At 44.0% G+C, this 14,374-nt stretch overlaps 1 long non-coding RNA gene across 1 annotated transcript; it reads left to right on the top strand.

The window, feature by feature from the left end:
* Positions 1-9,462: 9,462 nt before the first annotated feature.
* On the top strand, positions 9,463-12,745 carry LOC107309699. The gene is made up of 2 exons (XR_001553291.2): positions 9,463-10,624; positions 11,442-12,745. It is a non-coding gene; the product is annotated as an uncharacterized LOC107309699 (long non-coding RNA).
* Positions 12,746-14,374: the final 1,629 nt, after the last annotated feature.

Raw genomic sequence — 14,374 nt, 5'->3', positions numbered from 1 at the left:
CTGCCTGCAATTTCCACAGCAAAGAACTGGAAGTGTCAAGGAAACCTGTCACTGGAAGCCAGGCCAAGTTTTAGATAGTAGAGAAAAATGATTCTTTTAGGTGAGAGTTAACAGGGACTTGCCCCCTATTTTAGTCACCTGCCTCTGGATGTCATGGAAAGAAGTATGTCTACTTGCCACTGAAGTGAGCTGTGGGTATGGCTGTCCCCTGTCCCAGCAAGCCGTAGGAGCCCCTCTTGTTTTGGATCTGTAGTGAATCCTTTTGCCCTTGGGCAGGAGTAGTAAGTATAGTAGCAGGAGGCAGGCACAAGGTTAAGCCCTGTGGGTATGACATGGGGCAGGCAACCAAAGTCTCTTTCTCTCAGACTTTGGGTGTGATTGTATGCAGACGACCCAGAGGATATGGAGTCCTAGCTCTTAACCATTATAAACTGGATCTGCCAGGGAACTTAACTTGGATTTCATTTTCTGAATTTATGTACATTTTGCTCTTGCAGACATGTCCAGCACTGGTTGTATTGGACACAATGTGCTGGGATGAATAGTCCGATCCAGTAGGACAGATACATATTTTCATAGCTATGCTTGGACTGTGTTTTGAGACAAAAAGAAATGCATTTCTATATGGTCTGAAGGTCCATCACAAGTCAAAATGCCAGTGGTGTGACTTTTATCTTCTAAGTGTGAAAAGATGCAAAAAGTTACGTTTTGATAATCAGCCTGTTAAGAATGGGCATGCAAGCAAGGATTTAACTACAGTAAGGATTGTCATCAGTAAATAAAAGAGATTTGTTCGAAGACTGCAACAGAAGGACTTAGTGAAGTAAAGGAAAATAACAGAAATTGTCATTTGTTCAAAAGCAGATCTGGTTCTATATACAGCCTCTTGTGTGAATGCAGCAACATATGACAGAGTACTTATTTGCAAATAATGGTTAGAAGAAAATGTGCTTTATAAGGTTTATTTACTTATGTCTTGGCACGTCTGGCTTGTGAGGAAGTCAAAAACAAAGCATCAATTATGAAAATCTTCCTAAGCAAATCACAGCAGTGCCCAACTATGGATTATCTTCATCAGAGCATTTCAGGGTCTTTAATACATTCACATCCCCCCTCTTCTTGGCAAGAATTCATCCCCATATTCAGAGCTGGGATTTGAAACAAGGAGACCAGCACTCAGCCTAGCAACAGGTATTCTGCTACAGTTTCTGAAGTGGATGAATACCTTAGCTCACCTGAACTGCCCTCTAGAAAACTAGTGGCTTTCCTCTGACCATAGAAAGGGGCCTAAGGTGCTGATGTCCTAAATTTAGGCTTCATCCTTTAAAGGTCTAGAGTTAGCTGGGGGTGAGTGTGAGTCAGTGATCTGTCCCTGATCCCTCAGTAAATCACTGGAAGGGTGGAGAAATCAACCAAGTTCCCCAAACTTGTATCCTGCCCTTTCCGGTAGTCAGAGGTTTGCTTGTCAAAACTCAGGTTTTAGCTCTTTTGATTTTAAGCCTCTTGGATTTTATGTTGCTTTGCTTAGGAAGCATTTGCGAGATCTTCATTTCATGCAACTCACTCAAAGACACTTGTTTGGATCTGTGAGTTTAATTGGCTTTTTGTAGTTCTTTTCACATGCCTGGTGTTTTTCCACTATTATGTAGCTTTGCTCCACCTTTGCATGGGACTGTCTCCAAAGACTCGACTCAGTAGAATTTTGAGATCTAGCTGGCTCTACCCTTTCCTCTGTGTCTAAAAGCCTTGCTGAAATTAAGGCAATTAGCAAATGTATTGTTCCAAGAATGATGTTGAACTTCCTTTACAGTGCAGCCCTCTTGCCACAGCCCCTCTGGGGCTCTTTTTACACCTCCATTTTGAGTGGAGTTAGGTGTGCAACCTTCCATTGCTTTGTGAGACAACAAGCATGTATCAGAAAACACCCAGATACAGCCTGAGCCATAGCTATGGTCTTGTTTTTATCTTCTTACATATTCTAAATGTTTGCCTTACTCCCAGATCTGTTAGCTCTATTGCTTGCAAGGTGAGTAGGAAAGAAGCCTGGTATGTGTACATACATACACACATACAGTACCAGAGTTCCAAGCACTAAAGCTTTACGCTGTCTGTATAGGCAGATGCTTATGTCTGTAATTTTTTATTTGACCAGGGCCTACTTTGCTGGTTAAAGAAATGCTGACTGCATCTTTCCAGCTGCCAGCTCCTAGTCTTTATCTGACCCTGTCTCTCCCAGAGAAGGCAGCTTTGCAGGGAAATATTACATTAAACACACTCCAGCTGTTTCTTGCACCCGGTTTCAGCTTGAATAAATTATATCAAAAGCTGTCTGAGGAGAAAAACTGTAGATAAAGTAAGATAAACAAAAATGAATACAATTCAGAAGCTCTCCTGTTGTCTTGGACATTCTCTTACATTTAAAGAGACTGTACATATTAAAATATCTACTCTTTGTTTGTGGTAAAACATGGATTACACAGATCCAATGAGTTGTTATAGCAATTACTCAGGGGTGTCACTGGCCAAGGGAAGACTTATCTGACAGGGCCAGGAAAGCAGAAAAAGCAGCTTTTAAATTGCTAGAGCTGCCTCTGAGCTATGATCACTTTACATCCACCACCCCACATCTCCAGTTGCAGCAATGAGCTTGTTCTCAAGTTTGCATGTAGCCAGCAGCACTTCCACCAGCACAGAGCAAACTGCCTGGGGATGAGATACCTTTGGCAGGGAAGGGGCAATATGTAACTTCAGGTTCCTGCAACAACATCCAAGCAGATTTACGTGCCTTTGCAAAAGGAAGCGATGCAGCTTCTTCAGTTTCCTATAGGTGTTCAGCTATTGCCTTAAAATTGCAACATAGTGTCATCCTCACAACATTAATCAACCCTTCCCAGTTTTCACTGCCATCTTTTTCTTATTTAAGGACAAATGTATTCCACCTTCCGTAGCAGAATTCCCCTGTAGAACTGTAGTGCTGGTTCTGATTTCAATAGAGATAGCCAGGAACAGCTGTATCCTACACAGGTTTAGGATGAGTCTTGTGAAAACACGGGCTGTATAAATCACAGGATAGGGTTCTTGCTGCCAGCTGACAAAGCAGTGCAGCTCTGCTCAAGTTCTTGCAAATGTATTTCTTTCTTTTTTTTCCCAGTGAAAATACTTTCTGAAAAGCTAAACCAGTTGAAACCAAGCGGGAACAGTTAGTTAGATTTTACTTTAGGAGGACAGAACAGTAAGGAAGGCCCAAACCTCAAAGCAAAACCTTGAAGCAAAACTTGACATTTTATTCTTGATATATAACTGCAGTGACTTAACCGTGCAGTCCTGTTCCTGGCTTTAAAATCATGCTTTCTTCTCAAACAAGGAAATTTAATCTAGAGAAAGTCCAAGCCAAACATAAGGAACGGCAGAGGTAGGATTCAAAGGCCTCATATTTCAAGATTTTCTCTTGTCATCAAGTTCTGTTAAGTTTCTCCAGCCACCAGTGACCAGAACTGCTGTTTCCCAGAAGAGGAGCTGGCACTATGATTTAAAATGTATTGTTTCACGTGATGGAAGAAAGAAATAGAATTCCTTGCTTCCCTTTTTGATAGTTGCTCTTTGAACTGGGCCATATGTCACGGCTTAAGGCTTTGCATATTTATTTCTAACTGGTTTCCCTGGCAAAATGGATACCAAAAGCAGCGAGGCAAAGTGAGCCTCATCAGAACCCACTTATCTTCACAGGAAACCAGTCCTGAATTAGGCAAAACAGAAATCCCCACTTCCCTTTTCTAGGAAAGTTATGCTATGTATTAATTAGCAGATGGATGTTTCATTTTCTTCTTCTGCCCTTGTTATAGGAAAAGGACAGGGCAGGGCACCTAAGGGCCCTTTTGCTGTAGTTGCTATTCACAGTTTTTCCTACTGCCACTCCTCTTTCTCCATAAACATCACTCCAAACTTTAATGGAGGTAACATCCTGTTTTTCCTGTGGTGCTTTCAGGATTGTGTAAGATATCTTTTACAATAAGAAAGTAGAATTTCCAGCACTAGTAGTTGAAAGACTTCTTTTACTGGACACAAGCCCCAACCATGAGTTTGCTCTTCATGTGCCACTGTACCCATGTGGAAAAGAGAAAACAGTGGAAACAAACTTGGACTAAATCAGCTGGCACCTGGGACCTTGCACAGGTCACCGTGCAAATGAGGAATTCTTGGAAAAGAGCAAAGACTGCATTGCCCATCTCCAAGAACTGCTGCTGATGAGGAGCACCTTCCTATGAGGGGCCACATGCGGAGCCTCCCAAAAGGGAGCTTAAAATGAAACACAGGAAGAAATATTAGTTGCTGGGGCTTTCAAGAGAGACAATTCCTACAGTAAATCCATGCAGCTGCCAAAATTGCTAGGTGGGCTCACTTGAACTCCTAACCTGTGCTCAGCAGCGCTAACTGCAAGTCCAGTTCCATTGACATGAACGTCTTTAAGCATGCACTCAAGTGGTTTGCAGAGCAGGGCTCTGATGTGCCTCTTGTTTTGTGGTGCCAGTATGTGTGCAGGGGACAGAGCTGTTTCAAACATCTCCAGAAGTACTGCTTTATGAACACCGAGGAAGAAGGTTCATCTTTGTGGGCTTACATGTCTATATGGTCACCCTGCTGTGGCCTCTTATGAAGTACAGCCCTGGTAAAAACTGAATAGCAACTAAAGCAAAACTGAATAGCAATTAAAGGTCCTTTGTTGAAGGGGCATCAGGAATGTTATTCAGTTCTGTCAGAGGTGTGGTTCTCTCTCTGCAAGGATGCAGTGATGTTTTCAGCATGCCTGGAGATATTAGAAATACTACACCACTATTCTGGGTATTCAAGTAGGCAGTGGAGTTTATTCTCAAGTGCATGACTAAACAAAGAGACCAAGCGTAAGAAAATACCAACTCAGAGGTGGAAACAGATCCAGGGATGGACTCTAGTTGTGATAATTATTGTTATGGAGAGCTACTGCATACTAGTAATAAGCTACTGCATACTAGTAACAGTTTTTAGAGGTGAAATGAACTTCATGATGCATACTCCAGGGCACAAAACAAACAAATGGAACTCTGCTTTCCCAAGCTTGGCAATTATTTCTTAACTTCTCTCTTGGGAGAGGCCAGTAACAGGTTTACAATGGAAAAAGAGGTTGTAAAAAGGAAAAGAAGAAAAAGAGGGAGAAAGCTAAGGCAAACATATGTGTTTTCAGGAGGTGTTTGCTCACCAGGATCTGGGTGGTGGATCTCGACAGGGAATTGATAGCTCAGTACCAGAGTGCCAAAGGAAATGGCTTGTGTGAGGAAAATGGCTCTTTGCCTCAGCAATGCTATGATTCGTGTCCTCTCTACTTTGTAGAGACTGCTCCAGCTATTCAAGAGGAAAAGGTTGTGATATGCTGGGTGATGAGAACCAGCAACTGCAAAAATGGCATTTGTTTAATGCATAAACTTTGAGTCTGGGACTTTCACAAAGAGCCTCGGGTAAGCCTCCAGCAACCTGAGCACTTGTCTGGATTATACTCCTGTTAAAGAATCCCTCCAGACTCCATGATGCTGTCTCACCTTCCCCTCCCAGCACATACTGAACACAGATCAATCTCTCAGGTGATTCCAGGTTTGCACTTATTTTTCATACTAATCACCTTGTTCAGACAATATAAGAAATAGGAAAACGGGAACGCTGAGGCTTTTAGTTTTTGATTAGGCTCTGTGCTACATCGTTGTTTTGGCAGGAAAGAGCTGGAGCCTGCCTGTGTTTCTCTTCCAGCCTTACTGCAGTGCATATGCCTCTAGGTGGTGCCTTGCTCTCAGGTTTAATGCCGGGACTGAGTAGCTGGAGCCTCAAGCTGGTTTCTATTGAGCAGCTCTGCTGACCTCTCTTCGCCAAAGGTCTGCTAGGAAAACATGCGTGCTTTAGACAAGGAGCCACTGTGGGAACTAGAGGGATCCCACACAGCATCAGATGTTGGGGTCTGCCAGTTCAGGGCATTATCCTGAGCCCACTGAGGCTCCTTCCTTTAAGGCAAACTGCAGCACAGGCCCCTAAATCCCAAGAGTAATATCAGCTGTTTTGCTTTGGGCTTGCTGAAAAGCCCTGGTGTCCGTAAGGAGAGGTAACAAAGATGCTGCCTTTCAGGATGAAGTGTTGGAGAAGTTAAATAGGCAGCTTTGTGGGTCATGAATGTGAGTGGATGCCATTTTTCTTTCCTGCTCTGCTGTTTATTTTGGAACCCGGTCTGTGTTAAAAATGTGGGACAGGAGCAACTCCTGGAAGCAGCCGTGGAAAAGAAAGCCTGTAGATAGCATAGAGCTGTTCTCTATCCTTGACTGTGAGAAAGGGCAGTGTAAGGGATTGGAAATGGAAGGGAGGCCTCATGGAGGCTGCAGCTTCTCACAGGGAGCTGAGGGGCAGCGCTGAGCTCTGCTCTCTGTGATAGTGACAGGGCCCAAGGGAACAGTATGGAGCTGTGCCTGGGGAAGGTGGGAAAAGATGCTTCACCAGAGAGTGGACAGGCCCTGGAACAGGCTCCCCAGAGCAATAGTCATGGCCCCAGGCTGATGAAGGTCAAGGAGTCAAGGAGGAAAATGAAAGAACTGTAGAGAACTCTAGGGAGAAAATACGATGAAATATGTTGAGGACTCATGTGTGGGGGTAATGCAGGACCTCCTACAGAGCCCACCTCGAGGGCTATGTGCTGTGTGCCTCTGATAGGTCCTAATCCTGCTCATGTCATTCTGAGGTGCTGAAGGAAGCTACCCACCTAATGGCATATCAGGTTCAGTTGGCTTCAGCCAGTGTTTCCTCCCACTGCCAGATCCCACTGTCTGCCTGGCTTCTACTTGAAGCAGGAGGAACGTAAGGGGCTCTTTAAAAGCATTTTACACTGCTGCAGGGGATTAATCGTCCATACTTATCCTTCTGGGCTGAGGTCTTTGCACAGACAGATCGATATGCTTCCTTCTGTAGTTCATCTTCAAACCCATGTCTGGAGAAAAAGCAGTGACTACATAGAAGATTGTGTGATGGCTTCCTTAAATTCATATGGGGCTTTAGTTATCCTTAAAAGCATAAACACTGCCTTTAAAGTTAGGGATATACTCAAGTTTTTCTCTCAAGAAAGATGGCTTAAGCATATTTGAATTGCAAAAGTCCTTTCCGCCCATCTTTCACAGTTGCTATATTCAAAACCAAGTGAGGAGCAGTGTCATTGCCACAGCTCATCCCACACCCCTCTGCAAAGACACCCTTGCCAGACTTGAAAAGGCACAAGTATTTCCCTTTGCAGCCCAGAAATCTTGTCCATTGTCTTTCTATAAATAAAACTGCCAGGGTCACAGTTTCTGAACAGATTATGCTCTCACCAAGTGTCTTTCCATGTGAGCAAATGCAGTAACCACTTCTCACATTCATTTGCAAACCTATGTAGAAAGGCAGCACAGATCTACGGCAGTTATATTGCATATCTGCTGTAGGACCATGGTTGGGGCTTAATGAAACATCACACATGGTAGGTAGGGAAATTAGTTGCATCTGGATGAGCAGTGTGAAGGAAACAGTCTGTCTGCATAAGTTGTGCTGCCCAGTGACTTGTCTAATAGAAAATTAAGACCAAGTTTATAATGGAACAATGTGCACCAGGTGGTACTAAGGCAGGATGCTTTCTTCTCTTTCCAGGCAGGAAGGGAAATAGACTGATTAATACCTGGGAATGTCTGTGTATGAAAAAAAATCTGCTGCAGCCTCTCTAGCAATTTCACATTAATGAAGCATAGTAAATGCCATCCTGAGTAGTTCATATATATATAAAAAAGAGGGGCTGGTATGCCATGAGCAACTCAGTGGCATCCCAGAGGGTTTGTGTCAGCCAGCCGTCAGGAAAGCTGAGAAGCAAAAGACATGTGAGACTTTGGACCCATTCCTGCTCAAGAAGATCAGCTACTCTTTCTCATTCTTTCCAAAGGTCCAGGTGTACACTGTATCCCCATGTGCATCCATTCAGTTCCCTTGCTCATCTCATTGCATGGTAATTTCATTATGATCATCAGCATGGGAGGTCCTTATGCACTATACAGAATCCTACCATGGCCTTGTGGTCATCCCTCATACTGGGACAGGTTTCCTTTACCTTTACACTGGGGTAAGCCAGCAGCAATACAGTGACATCCACAGAGACCAGGCAGGAAACACAGAACAGAATGTGATCTTGAGGCTTTTTAATGTGAGCTCTGGCTTACCCCTGCAGTCTGACTCTATATCTAAGACAAAACGTTTGCCTGCATCACCTATAAAGCTAATTTGCTGCCATTAATAGCACAGCAATAAACCAGTAAGCCTTTCCCTACTGCCCAGTGGTAAAAGAAAACAGGGACCCGACTGCTAAATTCAGCTTTCGGCTTTATCAGGATACTGTTTCTGGCCTGGATGTTTTCTGAGCATCTGTTTTAGCAGCGTTCAAATTTATATCCCAAGTGTCCATGTTCACCCAGAAACTCAATGAATTCAGAGGAAACAACTGGTCTCTGAACAGCTGTTAGTTTGGTTTTGAGAACTTCAGAGGATCTTATTAAAATAATAAATTTCCATAGGAACTGCTACTACAGCACTTTTATTGCTTTATTTATTTATTTATTCCAGAGGGAAGTTATGCAAGGCCTGCTGGATGATATCAGCACATCTGGACAGTGTAGAGACTGGGAAGCTTCAAGGGAAGGGGAGACAACCAGAGGAGAACCTTTGGGTTTTCTCAGCTTGGGGCAGGTAGGGGAATCCTGGAGGGAGAGCTGCAGCCTCTGCCATGTTGGGAGAACCCTGTCCAGCTCTGCTCTGAAGGTCACTGCCTTTGGCATCCTTCACAGACAGCAAACAGCTACTGATTGCTGCAGTGGGAAATGCAAGTCCAAGCGATTTTGTTTGTTTCCAGCCCTAAATGCTTACACCATCACTACGGATTGTATGTATGCTCTTAGGGATCTGCAGGAGGAGGTTTCCTCCCTGCTCTTGCCTAAGATGTATTGCACAACAGGAAGGTGCTGGATGCCTTGGAGCAGCTTTTCTCAGTCCTGCTGATAGGAAAGAGGTAGCTTTGCAGGGCTGCCAGTTCCAGGCTGCTCTGGGGCTCCCCAGAATCCTGTGGTTGCTGCACCTCGCAGACACCACTGTGCAATCACATCCTTTTAGTGTCTCCAGATGTGAGACAGGGCTGCAGTTACTCACTTTTTAATCGAGACACTTGTTCCTGAAAGTCCTGAGGAAGAAAAAAATATTGCTTTGGTTTAAGCTTCTGCACACATCGTCATGATATAACTGGTTTTCGATAGAGCCACCTCTTAAAAACATAATTAAAGGTCAAATATTAATGGACAGTATATGTCTTCAAATGTAATTAAAAGCACTGATACAAAGCTGCTTCTCTCCGGAAAGTTCCTCTGCTTGGCTCAACTTTCAGGGCTGGCCATTACTCTTAGTTGTTTAAATCAGGTTGATTCATAATCCTCTACAAGAGAAAAATCAATGCTGGAGTGCTTTGCTTATGTAATAATGTACATTAGTGAGGCTGGAGTTCCTCCTTGGTGAGATAAAGCAGTTAAAACATGTAGAGAGTACCTTTTGAATTCATTATGAATTGATTTTCATCCTTTTAATATTCTTGCCTTACAAAGAGATTCCTATATAACACGCTGGCCTTTTTTTCTGCCTGTTCATCTCCTCCTTGGTTTGAGGTTTGGCTCTCAAGGAGTTCTTCTCCCAGTCTGTACAGGTACCTGGGATTGCCCCAGTCCAAGTGCAACGCCTTGCACTTGGCCTTGTTAAACCTTATTGGGTAAAGTTGATCTTCCCTTACAGCGTGAGGAACATCACTCCCTCAGTCCCTACCTTACAACTCATCCACTTGAGGGGTCTATGAAGAGTAGCCAGCAGTGAACACAACTTTTCTAAGTTGTTCAGTACCTCAGCCTTCTTCTTGTCCATTGTTACCAGCTGGCCTATATTGCTAACTGGGCTTTGCCTTCCTAGGCCTTCTTTTTCTGGTTGATGTAGTAGCAGAGAGAGCACAAAAACAGGTTTCTGTTGGAAAATATTTCAAGAGCAGGTGACGAACCATGCTAATGCAGACTCTGTACATAATGGAAACGATTATAGACAAAGCCATGAATATACTGGATCATCTATCTTTCTTTGAGATGATGCTTAAAGTTACTTGAACCGCAACGTAATACAAAGGTCGTATCTGTTATTTTGACTGGTGCTTTTAAATGTGTTGTGTTCCCTTGTGCTGTTCCATCTTTCTCTCCCATTTTCATCCTCCCTAACCTGATAGATCAGCTTGAGGCTTGCCTTCAGGCCGTGGCTGCCCAGGTACACCCATCCTCTGAGGAGGTATCACCAAGTGTCCTGCCAAAAACTCTGCTTCTCCCCGGAAGATGAATCACTGCGGAAGTAAGCCTTCATGACTGTGCTTTGACAAACACTGAGGTTAGATAAGGTTTCCAGCTGGAGGGAGAGGAATGCTTTTCCCACCAGAAAACCCTTCTGTCCATTTCTGCTGACGCTGTCTAACAGCCAGGATGCAGCTGGAGGAAGATTCTTGACGCTTGCTTCTCTCCTACACTCACAGGTAATTCTTAGAAAAGCTATACAACTTCAGGCATAGTACACAAGCTCCTCAAAGCATGAAGTCTCATCTGACATCAGTTATTAGCATGGCAAATAACACTCTGCAGCTACCTGCATGTGAAAGTTGTTACTCAGGGAGAACTCCCCTTTTTTTCAGTCAATTTAATGCAGCATTAAAAGATGACATTTATGCAAGCAGTCATCCTAGCGTATAGAATTATTTTTTTCTAAGTAAGATATGGAGATGCATCGTTTTGGGCTTCAGTTCATTGGAAACTGCTCATGTATTTCACCCTTAATGAGCAGGCTAGGGAGTTTCTCCCTGCCTCTTTCTTAATATAAAGAAAATGTTTGAGGCAGCCTTTTCCTTTTTGGCGATCCATAAAGCACTGTGTTTGCATTTGTGAACTCATGCCCACATCAGATTATTTTTATCATTACATTGTTCTCCCCATGGAATTTGTTAGCATGTTGCTGGCTATTTTCATCCTTCAGATGAAAATGAATCTACTGGGTAGAACAGAGCTCAGTCATTATGAGGTTTTTTGATGAAAGACTTAAATTGCATCTGAGAAATACAAATTACAAGGCCTAATGTTCCCCCAGAGATTTTAATTTAATACACAAAAGGAGCTGCTCATTCCCTGCTGAGGTCATTACGTGAAAATTCTTTTTCTACCGAACAGAGTAATTGGGACCACTGGAGCTTGTTTCCCCTCCACCCGCTCGCTCAAAAAAAAGATGGGTCAATTTTGGCTGCCTCAGAAGGCTTATGAGTGATCACGCTTAAGATGAGTTTTGTTGTTGTTTCTTTACAGAACAAAGAACGTGTGTGAGCTCCTGTCCGTGCTGCAGGCGTTGCACATGGTGCTGGCCTTTTTCACCATTACAGTATGGGGCTTGTGGAAACTGCAGAGGTCCAGGTCTCCAGGAACCCAAATACCCAAAATATGGAGCCGTACTCCCATCATTGTGCCACGTAACCCCTTCAGGAGGCAAGAAAGCCCTCAGAAAATGTAGCATGTCAGCAATAAGGAGGTTGTCCATGTCAAAGATCCCTCAGGGGTTCCTAGCCAGCTGACGTTGGACAAAATCCTGGAGTCAATCTCATCCATATCTGCTTTTTTTCCAGTGATTCCTCTGTGTAGATGTCAACTTTTGGGCCAGGCCACCTAAGGTGGAGTCATAGAAGTCCCCAATATACTCGTTTGACTCCAGGACAAACAAACGTGCTGAGGTCACCCTCAAGTTATAGCATCATTGGGATGTCAGCAGGTCAGACTGTGGGTCAGGGAAGATGATCCTACCGCGGTCTCTGCTGCAGCCCCATTAACCTTTGTGGCTCAGCTCCTCTGCCTGGTTAAAATTTAAACACTTGCATAAGTGGTTTGCTGAACTGATGCCAGCAAGATCAATGTCTTGCAGGACCGAACACATTAATTCTTGCTCTCGGAGAAGTGGTGGGGAAATACAGACAAGCCAGAACACTAAACAATTTGGGAGTATTTGATCCAATGAGAAAGGCAAATCCCAAAGCTTAGGAATCCTCATGCACTTTGTAAGAAGAAGAGAAAGGGAGTTCAAGGTTCCCCCGCCTCAACTGAGCTTGGCGCTGTGGTAGCCATGACTTTGCATGGATGAAGGATATTATTGCACACCAGAGAGAGCCAAGACACTGTTTGTCATGCTGGTTTGCAAGAACAGATTATGTATTCACCAGCCTCTTATTCTTAACTTTAGAAAAAAAGTTTCCAAATATTCTTTTCTTCTGCTTGATCTTGTATTGAAGAACAAAGCTCTCGGGAGAATGGGCAGCTAGGAGGCATGTTTCTTCCTGGAGTGATACTAAACTCCTTCAACAGAAACAGATGATAACAAGTACGCTGAAAGCAAAAATAAAAGATGCCTCAAACAAAAGCAATATACTTCCTAAACAAGGCTCCCAGGCACACCGGTTTCTCCCTTTGGGAAGAGGATATGAGAATGAACACACGACACCTGTTAGTCACGTCACTTAACTGCATGCCTGGAAAGTACTCAGATCTCATGGAGATGATGATGACACTGAAAGACCCTATGCAGAACGTAAATGCTGAGCTACAATAAAGGCTTTCAAAACAGCGTAGATGGAGCCATTATTTCCCCCCAGGGTTTTAGACACTGAATTCTTTCAGGAGCTATTTAATTATTTTGTTTTATTTTTGCTCAATCTTTATGGAAAAGCTTAGTAAAAGGACTGTTCATTTTGACAAGGTTCCTCAGGGAAACCTCCAGACAAAATAGCAGTAATTTCATCCTCACATAACTCACCAAGAAAAGTAGCAGAGGAAATAAAGGGGTAATAACAGAAAGGGGAAGATAATCATTTAAAAGCAATTGCTTGATACCAACACACAGTAAATGTATTTAATGTCATAAGCGCAGGCTTACTTAGGGAAGACATGAATGAAGAAGCATCAGGAGCAAAGAGACACAGCTAAAGCAACTGTAAGAAGAGAAGGGAGGGATGTGGGGGAGAGAATCCCGTTAGGGATGGTCTCATGGCCCTGATGAAGCGGTTGGATACCAGCCTTATGTTTCTTCCAGAGATTGGTCTGCCGAAGCACTCAGTAATCTAATCTGGAGGCCTGCCGAGCCTTCTTTCTCCTTAGGGGGAGACAGTTGTGGTGGAGATCCATATATGTAAATATACATGTATCTCCAGTGTGACCTGGTTTTCAGTGAGGAGAAAGGTTGAGAGGCCCCACTTGTCTGAAGATATGAGGGCTTTAGTCTGAAATGCATGGGCCTGCCAACCTGTGCTTTTCTTGCCCCACATGATCCCGCCTTTCCTCCTAGCCACAGGCAGTACTCCTGGCTCTGAGGACATCATTTGATTTTATGGCTTGGTAATCATCCCCCAGTCTCTTACTGACACCATTTGTAGTGTGTCAAGGACATAAATCAGTGCAGGTTTCAGGCTGCAAAATATCCCCTTAGAAGTGTGTTGAAAATACTCAGCTAGGGATGTTTTTGACAGGAGGAGTGCAATGAGAGCAGTAACAGCTTGGTGTCCAATATATCCACCTCTAGGTGGTACTGTCCTTCTCCCAGGACAGGCAACCAACTGTGGTCTTACTATGTGGTCATAGCCATCAGGAATATCCCGGGCAGCCCTAAGTTTACTTAAATCTACCAATGGAGGTAGAAATCTCATTTGTGGATAGTACTTCCAAAATCCAGTATAAGGAACAGAGAGCTAATCTGACATAGATGGCCACTAAGTACTGAATGTGAAACTGAAGGTATAAAGCAAGCAGCTGGAGTCAGGATGGTGCACCTGAGCTCCTGAGCATCACTACATGTTGTGCCAAAGCCGCATGGCTGCATGAGCCTCTCTCCTGCCCCTTCCTCCCACAGTTCTGTGATTTATCAGGGCTTGCCCAAGAAAGAGCAGCCTGCTGTCTCCCTCCCCATAGTGTGCCTTGGTGCGTAATACCCTGTCACACAGTCCACTCATTTCCAGACCTCTGAGCCCATCTCAGATCTGATTTCCAGGCTCCTTGCCTTTTGCAGGCTGCAGCCCATCAACACGGGTAAATCCTCTCCATGCTGTTCACACCTCCCACTGCTCCTCTCAGGGATGAGGTGACAAGCGTGCCATCCCTGCTGCCAGCTCCTCCTCCCCTTGCAGACACGGCTCACTCCACACAGTGCTGCACTCTGCAGGCCTGAGATTCTCTCTCCAATGACCAAAGAAGCCTCTGCAGAC

Source organism: Coturnix japonica, chromosome 2 (genome assembly GCF_001577835.2).
Source record: "Coturnix japonica isolate 7356 chromosome 2, Coturnix japonica 2.1, whole genome shotgun sequence".
NCBI lineage: Eukaryota > Metazoa > Chordata > Aves > Galliformes > Phasianidae > Coturnix > Coturnix japonica.
This window is presented reverse-complemented; position numbering and strand designations above follow the sequence as displayed.